The sequence below is a fragment of the Dipteris shenzhenensis genome, chromosome 12 (genome assembly GCF_047967505.1).
Source record: "Dipteris shenzhenensis isolate YYH24624 ecotype China chromosome 12, Dip_SZ_1.0, whole genome shotgun sequence".
NCBI classification, from domain to species: domain Eukaryota; kingdom Viridiplantae; phylum Streptophyta; class Polypodiopsida; order Gleicheniales; family Dipteridaceae; genus Dipteris; species Dipteris shenzhenensis.
Window position 1 is genome coordinate 16,447,587 of NC_141607.1, and position 24,019 is coordinate 16,471,605.

Sequence of the window (24,019 nt, forward strand, 5' to 3'; positions counted from 1 at the left end):
GGCTCAGGGTTCAGGGTTCAAGGTTTAGGGTTTAAGGTATAGGGTATAGGGTTTGAATATTAATTGCATTGTATTCTTAATTGTCATTTTCATGTAAATATCAAATTACATTGCACACTACATTTTTATCATTACACATTATATATTATTTTTATCATTATACATTTGGCAATTCAAGTATTGTCCTTAGAATTAAATCAATTTCATTTTAAATTGTTTAAATGTTTATTGGATGTATATAATAAATAAAATAACATTTAAAAGATAGAATCAAGATAATTATCCTATAATTTAATTAATATAAGCTTCTTATGTATATTATAAAATATTATGGTTCATAAAAAAATTATTATCATTTTTAAAATTAAAAAAGCTTTTCAACATTTAGAATACAATGTTTTTGCTTATTTCATAGATAATAAACAACTCATTTCCTCTAGTAGACTGCAACAACTATAATATTAATGACTTATTATACCATGCATAGCAGAAGATACATTCTTGGATGCTAATTTCCTAGATAAAGAATAATATTTATAGAATCCAATTCACATTTACTTATGTGCCATGTCGTCTAATTAATCTCTTATACATAAAAGAACTTTTCCTTATATATATATTGGAATAATGTAACACACTCTTCTAATTTCCTAGGTGACCATCCCTTTTCCTAGAGGTATTTATCTTAACTAGAGAATGAGATTTCCTATATAGGAATGCAACACACATGTCTTATTTCCTAGGTGAAAACCTCTTTTTCCTAGATAGAGGTATCCATTTCCTATATAGAAATATCAATTTCCTAAATAGAAATGTAATACACTCATCTAATTTTGTAGATGACAACCTGTTTTCCTAGATAGAGGTATCTATTTCCTATATAGAAATGTAACACACTCATCTAATTTCCTAGATGACAACCTCTTTTCCTAGATAGGGATATGCATTTTATCTAGGGCAGGATTTTTCCTAGATATACATACTAAAATGCCTAGTTATATCTAGGAAATTTCCTTCTTTTTCCTAGTTTGTGAGGTTTTCACTATATAGTGAATGGCTAGAAGTTCCTTGTGAGCTTGAACCATATATTTCTAACATAATAACAATGGCTCTAGAAATACTTTCTTTGAGAATGGAGAATTGGATCCTTAAACACCATGTTCAAAATTTTTAGATGTTTTATCTTTTTTTGGAATCTTTTTCTAAAGTCGTCACTTCCCCTTGATATTCACCTAGAAGACTCAAAAAAGGGTGTTTTTGCAATGCTACATATATTCACCTCCATAAAACTATGGCCTATAGGAAAAAAAATAGAGGTGTAGATTGGGAAGAGAATGTGAGGGGATGGGAAAATATTTGTGGTAAAGTATTTTACACATTTGACATAAAAAATAAACTCATCAGCCCTTTTTGATTGCCTTGACTACAATTATGACTATATGCTAATATTAAAAATCAAAGTTTCATTGGCAAAAAGAGGAAGGTGCCCCAACATGTGGCATCTACCATATGTTGGGGAGGAGTGCCTTAGTTAATTTATTGATTAGTATTGATTATTTTGGCTACAAACATTCTAATATTCCAAATGAAAGCTTTGATGGAAAAAAGAAGAAGGTGCCTTCAACATGTGACGTACCCCATATGTTTTGCTCATGTTTTGAGGGGGGAGGAGGGGGGGGGTTGGAGGGGAAAATGTGGCACAGCCATATGTTGGGAAGGGAAGACTTAATTAGTTTATTGATTAATTTCTTGACTACTTATTAACTACTTATTATTGACTAATTGTTTGATTAACTATTAATTAATTTCTTCATTATTTAATAATTATTTTTTAATTAATTATCAATTACATAGTAAATAACATTTTTTAATGTAAAGATGATGATACAAAAATTACTGACATCAACATAAAGGTAGTGTAGAGATACACCATTTGTTGAAAATGATGCATAGATATCTTCTCTTATGCTTTCAAATCTCTTTCAAAGTCAATAGAGTTTGTTCTATGTAAATGATATTTAATATGCATGCAACTACTATTAGGGATGATACTTTTTACACAACATACCCATTCTTCTTTTTGGACTTCAAGTCCTCGATTTCCAACACTGAATGATGCTAGTCACTTCAACTTCAATGAAGCCCTCTTTACTTGGAACTCATTCATGTTTCTTTTGCAAACAAACCTCATAAAGTTATTTCATTGTATATTTCTTTGGGAGACTTCTCAAAGATTTTGGTTCATACCATAAAGCTATGAATGTGCTAGGGATTCCCATTTCATTACCTTGGTTATCAAACTCTGAATCTAGATTCATTTTCCAAACTACAATAGAAAGACCCTCTTGAATTTTGTCAAATGGTACAAACTTTGGCTAAGGATTATCAAAAGGCATTGCTCAGCGTATTCCATATCTTAGTTATATTATCTCTAGCATATTCAATTCTTCTTGACTCATTTTACTATGGCCAAACAAATTTAACTATTCTATGATCGATAGACTACCATCATTTGACAATAGATTCATTTACGGTGATTATCTCCATATTTTACTCAGACTACCATGGGTATTTTTCTTGTATGTTTACATCATACTCTTAACATGATAAATGAATGCTTCCAAGGCTTTCATTTCATCTAGATCAAGTTTTGTTTTTGTGAGAACAAATGGACTTTCCTCCAAAGGGGTTATTTGCTCTAATAAAGCATATGTGCACTCCATAAATTATGTCCATCCACTGAGTAAGGCTTCCATTGCATCTCTAGAGTGTTGTTATGCATGCTAAACTGGAAGTAGTGTGGATTTACCTATTATTGCATCATCTCCTTGGTTTAAATGTGGTTGTATCAATGCTCTCCAATATACCATCTTCTCTAAGATAGCCACTTGTGATTCCCTCTTTTGAGAACTTTTGATTTTTTCTCCAATTCGACGTAACACGTAATCCATCATCAAAGTGTCCCTTGACTTCAGCTTTCCACAGATAACACTAAATATTCTATCTATATCTTCATGTGTGTGGATGAGAAGAAGAAATCCGACCTCCACTTATTCAAATATGTCAAGCCAACCAGCATAGAGCACAAATAAGAAATGTAGTTAATCTTATTTTCTTTGGCAATAATTATCAACCTGTATAGATAAGATGCAAAGTAAACATCAACATGCATCATTGACCTTTTGTATTTATTTTATGATATATTTTTCCACTTGCTTAATATCTTGCTCATCAAAGCTATCAATCCATACATCATAAAAGCATCGGTATCAGTGTACTAATACTCCACACAAGAATGCTTTTAGTCCATATTTATCCTCTAATGGAGGTGGGGTGCGTCTGTACTTTAATAAAGTTGTTGTACTCTGTTCCATGCCATCAATGGTGATGGCACATAGACTTATTAATATTTAAAATATCTTTCTCCATCCAATAAGGATACAACATTCTAGCATTTTGCACATGATGTAAATGGATTGCTTTCCATTTTATATATCTTCCTCAAAGTTGCTCACATTTACTATGTTCAATGGTATTTTTCAATTCATCACATATCTTGAATTTTGACATCCTTTTCTTTGATGGAATTTTCACATTGAAAAATTATCCATGTTGAAATTTGTAAAAAGATTCTTGAAATTTCTCCTTCTTCTTTGTCTTGTAAAGTTTTTTTAATTGACTCTAGCACCACCTTCTTTGTCATTCTTGAGGAAGATGATATTGGAACTTCCATCTAGCATTGTTTGTTAAAGGCATTGCATTGTCTTCAAAGATATGCTTTCAAGCTACAGATGCATTGAGTGTGCCTCTTTGTCCTCTTAACTTGAATACCTTTCCATGAACTTTATGAATCACTTTAGCTTTGACCTCTACCGAAATGCACCAGTAAGTACCATGTGGTAATCTAGTTAGCAATTGATAACCTTAGTTATAGATGACTATCCCATTTATTATTGTATCAGCCAAGGTTTGTGTAGCATTGTCTTTAAGTTTTCTTGATATTGTTAAAGGAAGCACAGAAACTCTTCAAGAAGATGATTATGACTACTTGCTCCAAATACCCACACATATATAGCCTCACAACCTTTCTTTATAACTCTTCTACCTTGGCAAAGTTTCTTACAATAAACTTTTTCATGTTTATTATGTTTGAATAATTACATGCTTTTTGGGTTCCAAAATTCTTGCCATGATTTATTACCTCTCAACAATTACATACTTTCTTTTTGAGCCTAGTAGCTTTCTTTCCCCATGGTGAAACCATCGTCCATTCTCTTTCATCTTCATCTGTAAAGTAAAATGTTGATTGGCCCTAAAATTTATGTGATTCTTTGTAATATCTTGGAAATGGAAATCTTAATCAATGGTTGTTGATACCTATGTGTAGATCTGGATCATGACAATTGCCACAATTCACATAGGAAGGCTGGGCATATGACTACCACAATTGGATTTGGAGGGAAACACTTTGGATCGATCCCATCAGGTAATTACATTATTGATCATGGTTTGTTTATTTCATTTTATTATTGACTCCTTATGCCATGATGAAGGCATATTTCTTGCACGCGACTTGACACGGTAGCAAGCACCAGAATTGACAAGGTAGCAACTACTGTTGTCTAACATTGGTCATTCTTTTCCATCCAACACTCTTCTATAGTGTGACATCCTTACAAAAGTTCTTCCAAACATTCAGAAACAAGCTTAGCATCTTCATGATTTGCACTATATCATGACACACGAACTACACTGTATATATCTACATTGTATCACAACACACTTCACGATTTGCACTCTATAGATCTTAGACAAGGTCTATGACCACTATTGTACATTTGACTTGTATATTTATATAGTGGCTCAAGTTTCTCCCTTGTACTCCCCAAGGTGTTTTTCATCCGAAGCGAGAGGGCCTAGTTTGAGCGGGGGTGTTAGAGCTATATTTGGCTTGCCCTAACTCAACCTAATCCTCAACTATGAGCATGTCTATGATACATGAATACACTCACTCCCTATGGGAGAAATATTTTGTCTCACTCCTCTCTCCCTCTACTTCCATCTACTCTCTTTTCTTATAAATAATTGGAGAGGAAATGTGCCACTTTTCCCCTTATCCCACATATCGATTTTGTTTTTTCAAACAACTTTATTTCTTTCCTTCGCTTTATTTTTCCAATTTTATTATTTTGGGTATTTTAAAAGAAGAATAGCTTCCAATTCATCAATTGAATATGTCGAGTTCCATTTTTACAACTCATTCAAACTTAAACTTGATATGGTTATATTTAACCAGCACTCTTTTTTTTAATGCATGTTCTTAATGATGGTGAGCAAGAGGTAGTGAATTCAAAGAAATGATCATAGTAAATGCACAAGTGATCGTATATAGATGATAACACAGTTCTCATTACATGCTTCAAATTCATTGAGGAGAAATGATCAAGGTTCAAATGCATAGCAGCAACACACCTAGGATTGGTCGTGCACTACTAGATTCATCGTAATTTAAATATTTATATTCTAATATTAACCATTCTTAACATGTTCTAACTAATATAGTCTAATCCTAGTTTCAATACTTGTATATATTCTAATCTTATTTAAACAATTATATTCTAATATAATATTATGTAGTTTAAAGATATGTTAAATATACTTTGAATTATTTCAAATTAGCTATACTTATAATTAACCTAATCCTAACCTAATATATTCTAACTAATATATCATAATCCTAATCTAATACTAAATAAATATATTTTAACCGTAAATTAAATGCATATGAATCCTAGATTTTAAGTTATTTACAATTATATTTAATTTAAAATGTATTTAAATATATTTTAATTAACTAACTTAACAACTATACTAGACAAAGCATATGCTGATAAAAAAGATCACATCAATTGAAAATTTTAAGCTCATGCATAACATAGGATGCACAATTGTTTAAGAAAGACGGACAAATATTAAAAAATGGCCATTGTTGAATGTGATGATTGTACTTAGGGGGTCACTATGTATAAACTGTACATATCACGTGCGTTCAAGGCCTAATTATAAAACCCCTTATCTATAAAATTTTCATGCATTAAACACACCCTTTTTCTATTCAATCTGTGAATACCCCCTTTATATGATACCCTTCTATATGTGGAAAATGTGTAGATTTGGGGTTTGAAAACTCGTTGAACCCACGTGCTATGCTTACATATTTATGAGTGACTCCCCCAAGTGATTGTGTCATTGAGAGGAGAGATATTTCATAAGTCCATTGATTCAAAAAATGAAAGAAAGTCTAGGGCTTACATACTCAGTATTTTGGTAGAAACCATAACGGAGATATAGGCCTAGACCAAGTTGCAGATTTTCATGGGCAATCTAAAGAGTTATACAAAAGGGTAGTAGACTACTTCAAAGAAACTCTCCCCAAATGTATGCATTAGGGTCCTACACTCACATCTTGAACTTGGGGTTGAAATATTAGTACAAGTATGTACCAAGGTTCAAGGATATTATATGTGAGGCTCGTGAAATTGTAAATTTGTTCGATCACGTTAATAACTTGAAACAATGTAAATGTTGTATTCAGAATTTTTGGACTATCGAAAGTCCAATTCTAAAATTGAACTAAACACAAGTCCAAATTTTTTTAATGTCAGAGTCCCATTATTTTTTTCCCATATATTTCAAAACAATTATTGCAATATTTCTTGAAACTTTTACACACCCACTTGCATAGAGTAACCAATGAAAAAATAAGGGTTATAGAGATAGAGATAGAGGGATGATGTACATATAATTCAGTTAATATTCACCATCAAAATATTAAAACAAAATGATTGAGCCAATACTCACACTCTCTTGTATAGAATAATTTTGATTTTAGACATATGAGAAGATAAGATGTCTCTTAAACAGATGGTATACACCATCTTGTTGTTGATATTCACCATTAAAATATTAAAAAAATAATTAATCCAATACTTTACACACCCACTTGCATAGAGGAAGTTTGATCCTTAAACACATAAAAATTAAACGATTAAAATAAAAAAATTAAGCCAACACTTAACAAACTATTTAACCAATCAAGTTCATGTTAAGATATTCACCGCTAAAATATTAAACTAAAATAAGTAAGCTAAAATGTTAACCATTGAAATATTAAAATAAAATTACTAAGCAAATACTTAACAAGCTATTTAAGATGAACTTGATGGTTTAAATTCCATATACATCATTGAGAAAACCAAAATAGAAAAATTGATATCTTTACTTCAAAATTAGATTTACATATATGAAAATATCTTTGCTTTACATTCTCTTCTAGCTTCTTTCTTCTTCCTCTTCTGTTAGAAGTCTTGTGCATGCCTGGTTTTATTTTGTTATAGTGTATCATAGCATCTTGTTGATCCATACAAACAAACTCATCAACAAGATGCTGTGACGTAATAGGATGACTAACAGGCTGCTTTGACCCAATAATAGGCTGATCAAGATTAGTTTGGGAGGTTTCAGGCATGGGTGATTTTTTCATGTTAATTCATTAATAAGCAAATATTTTGCATTGGTGTCGAAAGTTTGTATGCCCTAAAAAAGTAAACATTTGAAATATTCTCCAAGATTTTAAACTTTTATGAGAAAAAAATAAAAGTTTTGCCAAGGTTTACATCTTTTACTTTAAAATTCAAAAGAAAATATACAAAGGTCTACTATGTTCTATCAATATTGTGAAGCTAAGTAAAATTGCTTGATAAAATTTTGATATTAATATATAAGTATAGGCTTTGATAAAAACACCATTCTTTTAGGTGAGCACTCATCATTGATTGGTAGTACATTTGCTTCATTGCTTGGTACTAGAGCCTTTACTACTCCTCTTCCCTCTCCTTGAAAATGAATATCCTTCTTGTGGGGCTTTAGGTTATGTGTTTGAACCTCCATTGCCTTTCCTTAATCTAAATCCACTCGACACTTTTACTTCCTTCCTTGTTGCTACCTTCTCTTATGAAAAGTGATCCCTCAATTATAACCCCTACAAGCTTTCATCCAATTTGACCTTTGTGTGTTTTTCCACATATATGTCCTCTAATGATGGGCTACCATCCTCAGATTCAATTAGGGATGAAGAGCTATCATCTTTCAATTTAAGAGATGTAGAGTCGTCCTCCATGTTTATTTGTGTCACGTCCTTTTCTAAGCTCTCCTACTTCTCATATGTGAATGTAGGTGTACAAGTGAAGTAAGTTGAGAAGTACCAATGTGATGAGGAGTATCAATGATTATCACATCAACACCCTTCTATAGTATTGCATCTAGATCCAGCCCCAGTCCTAATAGTGCCACATCTCAATCTAAGCTTCCATGTGTTTTGGGAGGTGATAATAAAGAGAAGGGTGTTGGAGATTTTAGTGTTTCTTTCTCTTGGAAAAAGAATCCAAGAGTCTTGTGGGGAACTTTAAATGGTATCTCATTGTCCCTATGCATGAATGCAACTATCATCGGTTGCAAGATTTCAATGCCAATGCCACCTACATAATTATGTTTGTGCCACAACACCATACCATGCAGCACCTTTTTGATGAGTCCTCAGAAATTTGATGTAGATGTCAAATTGACATATAATGTGTCTCATTGTGCATCATCGATAAAAGGGATGAAAGTCATTCTTTCTTGACGTGCCATGGGACCTTGTATCACAACTTGTATAAAAACAATAATCATTGATACTCAAAGATCCTGAAGCTCATCAAAGAAAAACACACATGACTTCTACCAAGGATCACTGTCCATTGCCTCTAATTCTCTACATTGATTCCCTTGACATTGACAAAATTTGAACTATCTTTTGATATACCAATGTCATATAAGAATGCAAAACTAGATTGCTGGAAGGCTTGAAGTTGCAATTTTGCATTGACTAGAGTGTTTTCCTTTATCTCCTTGTATATCATTTCTACACAAATAGCCATATTTTCTCTAACCTCCTTTTCCCCATCATTGTTGCAAGATTTCATCCATTTTGAGGCCCAACTTTTGTCAACCATCTTGCCTAGCCCACTTGCTTTCTGCTTATCCACAGTATATTCTTGGCTGGCCAATTCATCATCTGAGTGAAGCAAAAACTTTAAAGCCTTGTATGCCACTTATTCCTTGACTACTTAGTTGATTGTTTCTTCTAGATTGCCCTGCTTGTTCTTTTCCCCAAAGAAGAATTCACCACTTCTCAACATATGACAAACCATGTTTACTATCTTATCTATAAAATACCTCAATGGCCTCCACTAGACTACAGACATAGTCTTGATGGCATTTTGTCTCTTAGGCACCTCTTACTTAGGTGATGCAAATGATATCATCCCGGACTCAAATGCAATGCACACATCCACATTAGACTAAAAATTTTCATGATTGCAAAACACAATGTATGTATAATCCTTGTACTTTGCAATAGCCTTTTTTATATCTTGGGGGGTTGACTGGACATCATTTACAATACCCATTAAGCATCAGTAAAACCTTATTTGTATTTCTAGAACTCTCCAATGGGTCTCTTACCCATTTGAAGTTGTGGCTTCCCACACCCATACCATACTTCCCTAGCCTTGATCAGAACCTTTGAAAGTGTTGACTTCTTCTTCTTTTAAAATCGTTCATTGTTCATCCTCATAGATTCCAACATGTACTTTGAGTCATCTTCAAATAGGAAAATATAAGCTAAAACTATTTCATGTACTCATCTTGTGGCAAGTTTCCTTTTGTAGCTTCACCATATTGAATTCTACATGATTTACAAAAGTATTGCCCATCAATGGGCTCAAACTTGCACCTTTCCAAGAATCTATTTCGAGAGAGCATATACTTTTTCTCATCGTCATCCTTGTAATGACTCTCATAGAGTGCAGCTTCATGAACTATATCAATAAATATAAACTACTCAAATGCTCCAAAGAAGTCGGCATGCTTTCTGAAATTCACAAACTCTGCCTCCACTAGATCATCCAATTCACTTAGAAGTCTCTTGAAGGATATCGGGCATAAAGTAATATTAGTGGGGGTTGGTGTTTTATTCTGCCTTGCATCCTCATATAATTTGCATACAAACTTCTCATTAAGCATTCTTTGATTGGTAAACAAAGCAGGTCGATGGATTTGTAGTGTATACACAACATATTGATAGAGTCCCCCATATGTAGCCCTCATCACCATCACCATGTATATTTGTTGTTACAAAAGCATTTGTAAGATATAAATATGTAACCACGGCTTTTACAAATTCTTCATCCTCACTATTTGTGTCATCATCATTGTCCAACCTCTCACCTTGTTTTAATTACGTCACCCTTTGGTCGGCTCTTTGATGTGGAGGTCTTTTTTCTCCTCTTCTAGGTATAGCAGCAACTTCTAAATGGGCATCAAACTTAGATGGTGTCTTTTTCCTTTCCTTTCCCACTACACCAACTGCATCACCTCCCTAATTGTTAGAGTCTCTGACAGTACCAATACCCTAGATTGCAAATGCTCCACTATCCTAGATATATGCACCACTACCCTAGATGTGAGTTGCGGTGGCAAATCCAAGTCCACTAACTGGAATATCTAGCAATGAATCCCATGTTGCCTTCAAAGAACTTAATGCATCACCTATTTCTAGCTACTCCACTTTCTCTGGAACTTCTCCCAAGAAGTACTTCTTATCACTCGTCGGCAACTTGAATGTACAATGGCCTTGTGAACTATTATTCCCCCACATCTAGCCTTGTGATTGCACCAACACTTCCAATTGATTGGTGGTTGAATTTGGGACTTGTCAATTTGAATGAAGTGATAACCAAGTGACAATATTTTTTCTTTGGCATCAAGTACCAACCATGATCAATGTATTTCTCAAGGTCCTTGTTCCTTTTTGTTGAAATTTTCTTGGAGGCTATTGTAGATTCTTGAAACTTCAAAAAAGCCTTAAATAAGACACCATAGTATTCTTGGAATTCCCTTCTCAAATTTGAACTTTGTAACAAAACTCAAATTTAGATTTAACAACGTTAGGAGCCTTGGTGTACTAGGATGTCCTTTGTTCCTAGACTAAGAAGGATTGAATTGTGAAGCTCTAAAACATTTGAACCACCATGAGCACTACATAGTGCAATGACCCCTACCCCATGGTGGTGGAAACCTATAAGTACCGGGAAAGCCTTTGCACCTAAGGGTTGGGGCGAGCTTTTTTATTGATGGATTGTGTCCATAAAAAAGTCTAAGTAGGGTTGGATTGTGAAGCTATAAAACATTTGAACCACCATGGGCATTGCCTAGTGCAATGACCCCTACCCTATGTGATGGGAACCCAAAAGTACTAAGAAAGTCTTTATCCAAGGGTTGGGATTCCTTGGTGATAGAAGAGCATCATCAAGGAACTCTTGATCCCAAGAGTTGGGATGTGTTACATTAATAGATGGTGTCCATCAACAAGGTAAGAAAAAATATATTGTAGCTCTCTAAAATAGTGGAACAACCATGGTGCAATGACCCCTACCTCCTAGTGGTGGGAACCCAGAAGTACCGGGAAAGTCTTTGCACCCAAGGGTTGGGGCGAGTTGTTTCATTGATACATTGTGTCCATTGATACATTGTGTCAAAGAATGGTTGGATTGTGACACTCTAAAATATTTGGACCACCTTGAGCATTGCCTAGTGCAACGACCCCTACCCTTGGATTCTATTGATCAAAAAGGCTAAGAAGGGTTGGATTATGAAGCTCTAAAACATTTGTACCACCACGGGCATTTCTTAGTGCAATGACCCCTAGTGGGAGCTTGGAAGTACAAGAAGTATTTGCATCCAAGGGTCGGGGTGAGTTGTTTCACTACAATTTAAAGATTCCATATCATGGTTTAGGTTATGACTTAGGTTCTAGATTTTTAGTAGAGATTCTACCTTTTTTATAAAGGAATGTGTATATCTATATCTATCTTACAATATATATGTCTATTATATATATAAGCATGCATAAATACGTACCTATGTACACACAAACACACACACACACACACACACATGTATGTGTGTGTGTGTGTATACATATACATATACATATACATACACACACACACATACACACAGTGAGTGTGTGTGTGTGTGTGTGTATACATATACATATACATATGCATATACATACACACACACACACACACACACACAAACACACGCACACGCATACACACACACACACACACACTCACACTCTCACACACACACAATATGTATATATGTTCAAACGTGCATATATGAGGTCACCTAAGTTAACTAACCTTACCTAAGTGAACCTAGGGTTCACCAAAGGCATATGCCTTGTGTGGGTGCCCCCCACATAGATGCACATATTATGTTGGGGGAAGTACCAACCTTCTCACCACTGCCGGTCCTCTCGCCACCCTTTGCCACCCTATTGCCACCCTGTGTGTCGTGCCACCATTTGTCGCCCATCAATCTCCTTTTTCATCGTTCAATCTCCTTCACCTCCCTTGAATCTCCTTCACCACCCTTCAATATCCTGCTTCTCCCACTCTTCAATTCCCTCCACCTCCCCCCCCCCCATTACTCTCTACCTTTTCCTCCTCCTCCTCCTCTTCCTCCTAGTCATTGATCTTGGAAAACATAATTAAGAACGGAAGCATACACACCAATTTTTGCAAGAACGGAGCACAAGAATCAAGAGAAGTGACAACAAATGTGTATGAAAGCATGGAAGGTTACCAAGATTAATTGGAATGGGTGCCACTGATGGAGGAAGGGGGTGGAGTGGAAAAGCAATGATGCAAAGTGAGGTGAGACAAGCGGGAGGAAGGAGGGGCAGGAGGAAGGTTAGAGTGAGAGGAAGGTGAGCAAGAGAGGAACCAAGTGGGAGGAAGTGTGACAATTGGAAGGGTGAGTGAGAGGAGCGAGCGTGAGCAAAAGGGAGCTAAGAGGAGCAAATGGTAGGAAGGGTGAGCCGAGAGGAGTGAGTTTGACGAAGGGTGAGCAAGAGCAACAATAGTGAGTGAGACAAGCGAGTGGGTGAGTTGAGAGGAGTGAGTGTGAGCGAGAGGGAACCGAGAGGAGCAAGTGGGAGGAAGGATGAGACAAGAGGAGTGAGTGGTGGGAGGAAGGGTGAGCTAGAGGAGTGAGGGTGAGCAGGAGGGAGGGTGAGGGGGAGGATGAGGAAGGGTGAGTGAGAGGAGGGAGGGATATCGAGTGGGAGAGGAGCAAGGGAGGGAGGACACCGAATGAGAGAGAGAATTGAGGGAGGGAGATGAATTGAGCAAGAGAGAGAATTGAGGGAGGGAGATATTTTCAAACTCCTAAACTTTCCTTGCAAAAACATAATCAAAGGTTTATATAAAGAGTTGTCATTTCTCTCCCTCATCATTATGTCAATGGTAGCTTTAGGAGCGGGCTTGCCACTCAAGGCTTGATTACCAAAAAAATTCATTTTCGTGCTCTATCTAAAGAAGGCTTTCATTTAAGGAATGATATTGAAAAAAAAACAAAATGAAGGTAATCAAAAACATAAAAGACTTGGAAATGTAAATAAGTCTTAAGTGTTATGTGGGGACATAAGGCGTGCACCTTATGTGTCCACATAAGGCCTATGCCTTATGTTGGGAACCTTCATGTTTACAAGGATTGAGCCCTATTTAGGCATATAAGGCATGCGCCTTATGTGCCCACATAAGGCGGACACCTTATGTGATCATATAAGGCTCAAACCTTATGTCATTTTATTCAAACTTATTTAAAAAATTGAAAGTTTCAAAGTATATATATAATTTTAAATCAAATTAAAATATAAAAATGAGAGTTTTTTCTTGAATATTAGATTTTGAATCTTGTTTCAAATTAAAATATAAAATTGAGGGTTTTTAAAAATACATCTCCATGTTTTGTTTAAAATCAAATTAAACTATTAAAATGAGGGGTTTTAAAAAAAAATTCTAGATTCATTCAATGTGATAAGAAAAAATATAATTTCACATTTGATTATTTTATCCAAATAATTAAAGGTTTTTTAAAACTTGTCTTTCTTTTTTTAATTTTCTTTTCAAATTAATACTAATAAGTGAGGGTTTTTCAAAAAATGCTTACACATTTGGGTTTTTCAAAAATATTTTGTACTATAAAATGAGGGTTTAGGGTTTAACTTGGCAAGGAAATTACTCTAGAGTCTTACAAATTGAAGTTAATACCACCCTTGAAATATAAACATTTAGAGTCTTATTTGAGCTTTTCTTTTTCCCCATAGTCTCGCGGGTCCGGGAAGACTTGCATATTAGTTCTTTCTATCTCAGAAGTGGCCCACTCCTCTGCATCCTACATCTCTTCATTAGTAATGTACTCACAACTACAAAAGACAAGCAAGGAATTGGAGATTCTTACATGTAAAGATCTTTGTCATCTCCTTATAATTTCTTCTTCATCTAGTGGGTATCATCCATAATGAGTACTATGATGAGAAATCTTAGTTTAAAAAAATACTTACTCTTGTATGAGTGATAACAAATTCTCTATCTCTTGTCTGCTCATTCTTATTGTGTATCGCCCCTCTTTCTCTAGCCTCTTTTGAGTCACAAAGTCGTCTTTTTCCAATTATGTTAATTGTACAACGTGTTGTCTACTTTTTCTCTCAGCTCTCTTCACTTCATTCTCAATAATCCAATTTGAATGGCTAATTATTAGTTGCTCCACTTAAGATATGACTACGAAGAGATCCATGTTATGCAAAAAACACAAAGGCTAGGCTGGTAGAATGATGTGGAGAGAGAAAGACTATGATAAGTTTGCAATGAGGAGGGTGGAAGAAGGTGAGATGGAAGAAAGGAATGAAAGAGAAAGTGCATAAGAGATGAATGGAGCTATAGAGAGAGCAAGATTGTGGAAAGTTTGCAATGCAAGGGGTGAGAGAAGGCAAGATGGAAGAAGGAACAAGACAGGAAGTGCTTAAGAAATTACTTAGAGGGTGTGAGAAGCCAAGATGGGAGAGAGGAATTGCTTTAAAAATGACTTGAAGGGTGGGAAAATGACATATTCCACAGTGTGAAGTGAAAGATTTCGAATAAAATAAGTGATAGATTTGGAATAAAGTGATTTGGGATAGGATTGATGTTTCTTATCATGGGACACTTAATATATGAATCATTAATCAATTGAATAATTTGACATAAAGTGCTTGAGGATATGAGGAAGATAGAATAATAATTATACCATAAAATTATTACATTCCCATATGTATCTCTCATGCATTCAAATGCTTATATATATATATATAGTGTTGAGATCCTCTAGCAATGGTACACTTTATGCAGCAAGCAATAGAATGATCTTCAAGAGAACCTTTGAAACTCTATGACGGGGTCCTTGATGAGGTGATCAACGGTTACCATTAATAGTTTTTTATGTTTATTCATAAAATCTAAATAAATTCAAATCCTATTTTAAAAATCTTAATCTATTATAAGTAGTATATTCTAATATAATAGATTCTTAATCTATTCTAATTTAAATCCTAATATATATTCAAAATCTTAAGTTAAAATATATTATGATATACATATTTTAAAAATATATAAAATTAAAATATATTCTAATTTCAAATGGATGTTTTAAATCTTAATATATTCTAATATATTGAAATGTAATATATTTTAATTAAATATAATAAATATTATATTTGAATCCTAATTTATATACTTTTTTAATATATATATATCTCTATATATATCCTAATTAAATACTAAATAAAAATATTTAAATCTTAATTTAAATGTGAGTATTTGAAAAATATTTTTATATTTGAATCTTCAAGCCTTATGTCAACATATGTAGACATGCAAGTCTCACATAAGGCACATTCCTTATGTGAGCATATGTAGGCACATAAGCCAAGGAGTCTTATGTGCATATAAAGCTCAAAGCCTTATGTGCCTACATAAGGCTCAAGCCTTATGTGCCCACATAAGTCTCAAGCCGTATGTTGGACATCTTCACATTTAGAGTTTTCAAAACACGCCTTCATGTTTCTGTCTTTTAATCAAATTAAAATCACAAAATAAGGGTTTTTTTAAAAATTTCTTTGATTTTATTAAAATTTATATAGAAAATTATAGGTTTTTAAAAAATATCTTCTTGCTTTGATTGTTTAATCAAATAATACCAAAAAATGAGGGTTTTCAAAAAATATTTATAGATTTCAAAAATCTTCTCATTTTATACCATAAAATTAGAGTTTAGATCTTAACCACTTGAATTATTTTAGAAGAAATTAAATTATATTTGGCATTTCCATTACTAAATTAAATTATCTTTGTTTTTAATGCAGAATTCCACTTTTGAAGGTTTAGATTGTGGTATTGTATAGGTATTAGGAAACATGAAGTGGTTGCCATTGGGCAAATACTCAGCCTTGATCCCATGCGCTTATGTCACTTTCAACAATGTGGTGAGAGAAGGTGTGTGATAATATTCACCAAGGTGATTTTCTACGAAGTAGATTTAAAGTATCCACAAGGAGACTGTGATGATTTATCAAAATGTCAAATTATTGACAAACAAGCATAAATAAACCTTTGGGACCGGTTCTTCATAATCATTTTACATTTCAAACCTTTCTTGAGGGAGAAAAGGTGGATATTTTGTCTTGGTCAAGAGAAATATTAGTTGTTGGCACATTTATGGGCTATATTCACAATAATATAGTTTGCATAATTAAGATAACTAAGTTGACAAGTGAAGGAATTATTCATAGTGCAATGGATTGTGGTGAATCATAATTACAAGTGCATAATACTATCACTTGGGGGGTAGCATTCCTGAAATCCCATGTCTAAAAAAGTATCTTTCAATGTGATGGACGACACAAGTCTAATGTACTACCAAAATAATGGAAGATGACATTTAAAGGGCACCCAATCTAAAAATTTGAGATCACAAGGTCAAGAAGCTGGTGAAATTAGTAATGCACTAATAGGGAGCAATGATATCGGTCATGAAGTACTTACCAAAATTCAGGATATCGATGCTGTTTGTGGGAAAACCATTGTACCTGTGATGTAGTATCAGGGGTCAATGATAAATTTAGTGATACTAGTCATGAAGTACTTACTGGAATAGCGAATATCATTGTTGTTTGTCGGACAAGTGATGGAGTAACAAGGGTCAATGATATAAGTACTTATTGGAATAGAGGATATCGATGCCATTTGTGGGATAAGTGATGCAATAACTAGGATTGATGATAATAATGGCATTGGCCATTTCTTTGCAAAAAAATAATAATGATATCGGCCATGAAGTTCTTACTGGGGTGGAAGATATAGATGCCATTTGTTGGACTCGGATTGATTTGAAAACATTAGTGACATTGGTCATGAGGCTATAAATAATGGACTCGGGGGATGCACTACTTAAAAACCCTACGTATCACATGCGTTCAAGGGGTATTTTAAAAACCCCTCAGCTAAAATTTTTCTCTCAATAAAAACACCACTCGTTACTTATGAACTAAGTGATTTTTTTCTAAAGTTGAATTAAAAAACCCCTCCTGTTATTGTCAACCTGTTATAATTTCCCAAAAAGTTAAATTAAAATACCCCTCCTTTTGAATGCACGTGGTACACTAAAATTTTATGATGTGGACCCTCGAGATAACGGACCAATATCTATTTGTGATATAGGTAGACTTTATGTTTGCATTGAAATGGAGCTGGTTCAACAACATAGTCAAGCAAATGCTTTTGGATTCAAATTATTGGCTTCATGAAATTCTCTAAAAGACTACCATTTCCTAGGTATTACAAAAGATTGCCATTTCGTAGGTATTACAAATTGTCAAATAGTTCTCAAGCCCATTCAACGTCTGAATTTACAAATGAAGATGCAAGAGAATTACAATTTTAAATAGACAACTATGTCAGGTCCAATAGGAAAAGAATATAATAGGCTCAAAAAGAAAGTATGTAAGTGTTAAGAGGTGAGAATCATGGCACCAATTCTGAAACAAAAGAGGCATGAAATGCTATCCGAACAAATTATACAAGAAACTATAATGAAACTTTTTTGTAAGAAACTTTTCCTTAGAAGAGTTACAAAGGAAGAATGTGAGGTGTAGGTTTTTGGAGCAAGGCAAGGCCAAATAGACATATTAATCATCTTCTTCAAGCAAGGCCAAATAGACATAATCATCTTCTTCAAGAGTTTTCTTGCTTCCTTTGACAACTTGAAGACAGCTTAAAAACAGTGCTATGCAAACCTGAGTTGACACCGTTGGTTAATATAATAGTCATTTGTAACTGGGGATACCAGTTGTTAAGTGGATTATCACATGGTACCTACTGGGACATATGGGTAGAGGTAAAAGATAGAATGACTCATAGTTCATGGAAATGTATGCAAGTTAAAAGGACAAAGAAACACCTTAAATGTAGCCGCGGCTTTAAAGCAAATCTTTCAAGACAATGCATTGCCACAACCTCATCTTCAACCAAAAATGCTAGATGGAAGTATCATGTGCCAATGCCACCTTCCTATAGGAATGACAAAGAAGGTTATTCTTGAGTCCGTTAACACAACATTACAAGACAAAGAAGAGAGAGAAATTTCTAGAGCTAATTTTTTCAAAATTTGGTGTGGACAATTTTGCAATGTGAAAATGCCATCAAAGCGAAGAATTTTAAAATGCAAGACATGTGAAGAATTGGAAAATGCCATTGAATATACTAAATGCCAGAAAATTCGAGGAAAATATATAAGCTAGAGTGAAATCCATTTACGTCATGTGCAAAATGCAAGACTATTATATGCTTCTTCAAGGTAGGAAGTTATCTTAGATATCAAGAAATTTATGTGCATCACATTCATGGCATGGATAAAAATACAATAACTTTGCCTAGGATCACAAACACACTTGTGTGCAGACTATTAGTACATGGACATCTACTCTTTTGTGATCTCAATTTCTTTGAATTTCTTTAGTATTCTCATTGTCCCTATAAAACATACACAATTTCTATATATATATATCTCTCTCTCTCTAATCTCTTTAACATTCTCATTATCCCTACAAGCATACATAATGTGTCTAATCTCTCTCTCTCTCTCTCTCTCACACACACACACACGCATGCATGCGTGCATGCACACACGCACGGACACGCAAAGGCATAGGCACAGTCATAGGTACATGCATGCATGGGTGCACGAGTGTGCACATGCACACACACACACACACACACAATGTTGTGATTTGCACCATCTTATTTTATTTATAGAGATTGCATTGATGCATGTTTATGCATTTAAAGTGTTAAGCTTTTGTTGAAAAACAATGTTTGTATGATGATTTGCATTTGGTTGCAAAAGTGGGTGATTGCTTCAATATATAGCATATTGGGGTAAGAATCAACCAACACAACTAGCCAATGAATGCAAACAAGATTCTGTGAGGTACTGAGATTTCTAAGGCATTATTTTTGCAAAAGTTTTTGGATTGGGAAGATGGTGCAACTTGCCTTTATAAATGTGTCAGTGCCAATTTCTTTTGGAGAGAATTAAATTAATGCATGTTTATGAATTTAATCTTTTGGTGCACTTTTAGGTTTGGTATGCATGATGTTTCAACATGAAATGGTGCATGATGCTACTATATGAGATTTGCAAATCTTAGGAAAGTAGACTAAAGAGGCATAAAAATAAGATTAAAAATGTGACTGCATTACATTAATGTAACAAATGTACATTATAAAGAAATTATCTTATATTACAATTGGCCAATCCGGAAGCCTTAGATAAAGATTCACCTCTTCTATAGGCCACATAGACAACTCCTAATCACAACCAAAACCATTAGATTTCTTGCACAACACATTCAAGTGGAAGAATATTTGATTGGATTTTGCCATCATCCTATTGCTAATAGTTATCCCAATTCATTCCATAAGTGGTCCAGAAGTGATTGGTCAGGCATAGAAGATCCAATGCCCAATATTTATGAGCATTCAAGAAAAACTTCACCATTTCTTTGGTAATATATCCAAGGGCGTAAGTATCCAATTCAATATTGTCTCTCCCTCTTCTTAAAAATCTTGCAACTCTAGTGCTAGCCAGTGTTTTGTAGCATGCATTGTTAGCTTGTATGGGCTACCATTGGATAATGCAAATCAAAGACTCTCATTTCCCATGCCCATCTTTCCTCCACTTTGTTCCTTTTATTTCCATTCAAACTATGCAGTGCGAAATTGTGTCTACTTGTTGTTCCTTGAATGCTTTTATTCATCTCTAAACACACCATGCATCACTTTCAGCATAATTTCTTACAATTCAAGTCAACTGCACAGGTCCTAGTAGAGTTTGATTTCTAATATCTAAAGGGGAAATAAAATGAACTTGCCTCAATGTAATATGTGGCAAGATCTAGTTGTACGTCAATGGGTTCGCATGCAGAACGCACTCCAAAGAAACCACCTGTTTGATCATGCAAATGATCATAAAACTGCCCATGTAATCCTTTCCAAGGGTTTTGGTTCTTCTAGATAAGAACTCTCGTGTACTTGGTCCACATACGTGAAGTCCATCCCTCCATGAGTGCATGATATTGTACGTAGTTAACGAGCTAAGCCTGTAAAAAGTTAAGACTAATAAGGCTGATCCTGTTAACAATTAGCAATCGAGGGGTCTTGTATTCAATCGCTTAAATTGTAAGCATTGAGACAAAGAGATAAAAATCATCCTTCTTTTCATAAAAATCATCGAGGTCTTTTGGCTCTCCATAGAGTTCAATTTGATCTTGGACCTTTCCAGGTTTAGAATAAGCTATGTATTTGGATATTCCCATGTGGGGTTTGGCTACTCTAAAATGTAATTATCTGCTTGCTTCAATAATTGTGGGATCTGCCATGCTTTAGGAGGCATGGTGGCCTTCATTGTGGTAGCAACTGGCATGCTAATAGAACCTACTTCTGGATTAAACCCATAGGCGTAGAAACTATCCTTGAAGAAGTCCTCAGTGTTCTGGATCTCATATGGTCCATCTAAGAAATCACCATTTGCTTTCGTAGAGCCATCCCAAAGAGTCCCTTGAATGTATAGGCAAGTTCCATCTAGGTATTGGCTAGGATCTATAGAAGCTGAATAAGACTTGATTCTGTTGATGTCACTGGGACTTGAAACATTGGGTGGCGTTGCAGCATTTTCATCAACTCAACATTAATATCATCTGTAGGGTGTTGTTTATTTCCCCCTACCCACAAAGCTAAACTCGTGTAGTTTCAAAGTAGCATGATTGTGTCCTTAGCACAAGCAAGGAAGAGTTGGTGATCAAGAGGCTAGTTAGGGTCTAAAGGAGGATCTACACCATGCCCATTGTCATCTCCAGTTATCCAAAACTCTTGCCATACCTAATGGTGGTGACACAGAAAATCACCAATGGTGCAAAACAAAGGGGATAGTAAAATCACATCAGGCTTCATGAAATTATTGTCAATCTTGTTTTTTCTACGAGAAAAAATCTAATGGCACTCTCCACTGCATCGTGCTTCACTTACCAAATGATGTTATCCTCCATGTAGTGATCTCTATCCTTTTTTCCAAAGAACCATTTGTTGTTTAGAACCTTCTCAGATGCCATGGTTACATAGAAATCTGGAAAGTTCCTCGCGGGCCTCCACATTCTAGTGGTCACCTCTTTATTCTCAGCCTTCTTTTCCTTTTCTGTAATGAATGAAGGGGCTTCATACGTGATCTCTCCCCTCTCACATGCAACGCATGTAGCAATGACTTTTTTGAACACTTCATCAAGACAAAAAATGATGTTGGTATAATCTTGATACCTATCTCTTCAACCTTGAAACTAGTCACCATCTCAACCCATTCTTGCCTTGCCCTTGGCACCCGCAGTTAGGCAAGTGTAGAATCGAATGATATTTTCTGCATCTTCTTTTTTGGCGATTCTCTGTAAAGTCCTTGTAGGTTTCCCACATGTTTTTCATATGGTCCTCGCATTCGTCAGCATCTCTGAAGTAGAGATAATCTTTTGTGGAGCAACATGATCATGATTGAGTCTTTTATTTTAGACTCAATCAGATATGTGTGCTCGCTCTTGAAGATGCATATCATTTTTCTGTGTAGTACATAAACTGAGGTATCCTATAGAAGATTTGGGTCGAGATTCTTTTCACTCTATGTGCCTCTCTGGACAATTTATTGCATGCATATGGAAAGTGTTGATCGTTGATGGGCTCAAATGTGTACTTGAGTAAGAAATCTCTTCTTACATCCTTCAACATCAATTGTTGCACTACATGATCAGATTCTTCAAATCCTTTTCCCATTATAGCAACTCTTGCTCCAATGTACTTACTGAACTTGCTCAAAAACTCTAAAGGCCCCCAAAAAATGATCGTATCCTTAAAGCTAGGCTTCTCTGGCAGATACATCATTGGACGGAGCAATATATTTGAAGTAGCTGGCTTCTTTCCAGCCACCAAAGTCTCAAAAATTTGCTTGGCATAGGCAACATTTAGCTGTCTCCTATTTGGAAAGATACTGTCTGTCCCCACAGAAGCGACGTCCATTGGATAAGGCTTATGTTCCCAAATATATCCCAGGTCATCCTTTGTGACACCCTCATTAAGACGAAGAGTGAGGCTTCTGAGTGACATTCTTTCGTCTTCTTGTACAATCTGACCTTCCTCTTCTTCCTCTTCTTGAAGACCTTTCTTTTTAGCGAGGTGACCTCTTTTTCCAGTACCTACAGTTGGAACTATGGCTCTTGAAGTACTCACCCTTTGCATTTGACATCTTGGTTTTTTTGGGAAGGGTTGTACCATGAGTGCAGCAACTGCTCGTCCTTCTTCTTCTTCTATTCTCTGCAACTACGCATTTTGATATTGATTCTTGTGGGTAGCATCATCCATTGCTCGAGGTCCCTAATATTGCGGCAACACCATTACATGTACTACTTCACATATAGGTTCCTTTGAGCATGCATCAATCTCAAATTATTCTAGCATAACCTTTGAGTGCATTCTAGATGCTTCCATGATGGGGAACTGTTTCCACACATTGTTAAGTGCCATCAATGTAGGCATCAAGTCATGAAATTACGAGGGTTCTGGAGGTGGAATCACAAAGTGCTTGACCTTCTTCATTGATAGAGCAATTTTAAATCCTCACACGGAAGAATGGGTGCAATTTGTAAAAATTGACAATTCAGTAGCATTCTTTACAATCATTATTCCCACCACAAGGGCTCCAATCATATCCTTCTTGGAGAAGGACTCATTCCATGGCTCCTCATCTTCCTCAAAGTATCTCTTTGAGATTACTAAAAGTAGAGACTCTTTCTTTGCTACTAAGAACCAAGATTTCTTCATGGCATTAACAAAAGTCCACTGTGTGAAGTCTTTTACTGCATACTTCTTCATTTGGAAAGTAAAGGTTGCATTAGCTACAACTGCTATCACATTGTTGTTGGAGTGCTTAATAGTTTAGATTCCTACAAGAAAACATAATAACAATTTTAGATAAATACAAACATTTCATATGAACATATTAGGAAAACACTTATTAAAAATTTAAGAAAACAAATGGTTGGAATAAATTTCATCCGATAGATAGATGGTGTCCATCAACAAGAATGATTAGATTGTAGTTGTCTAAAATAGTAGAACCACCATGGGCATTGCCTACTGAAATGACGCTTACCCCATGGTGATGGGAACCCGAAAGTATCGGGAAAGTCTTTATCCCAAGGGTTGGGGTTCCTTGTTGATAGAAGAGCATCACAAGGACTCCCATCCCAAGAGTTGGGATGAGTTTTGTGGATAGATGGTGTCCATAAACAGGGCAAGACTGGTTAGATTGTAGTAGTCTAAAAAGTGAAACCACCATGGGCATTGTAGTAGACTGACTAGATTGTGGTAGTCTAAATAGTGAAAGCACCACGAGCATTGTCTAGTGCAATGACCCCTACCCCAACCCATAAGTACCG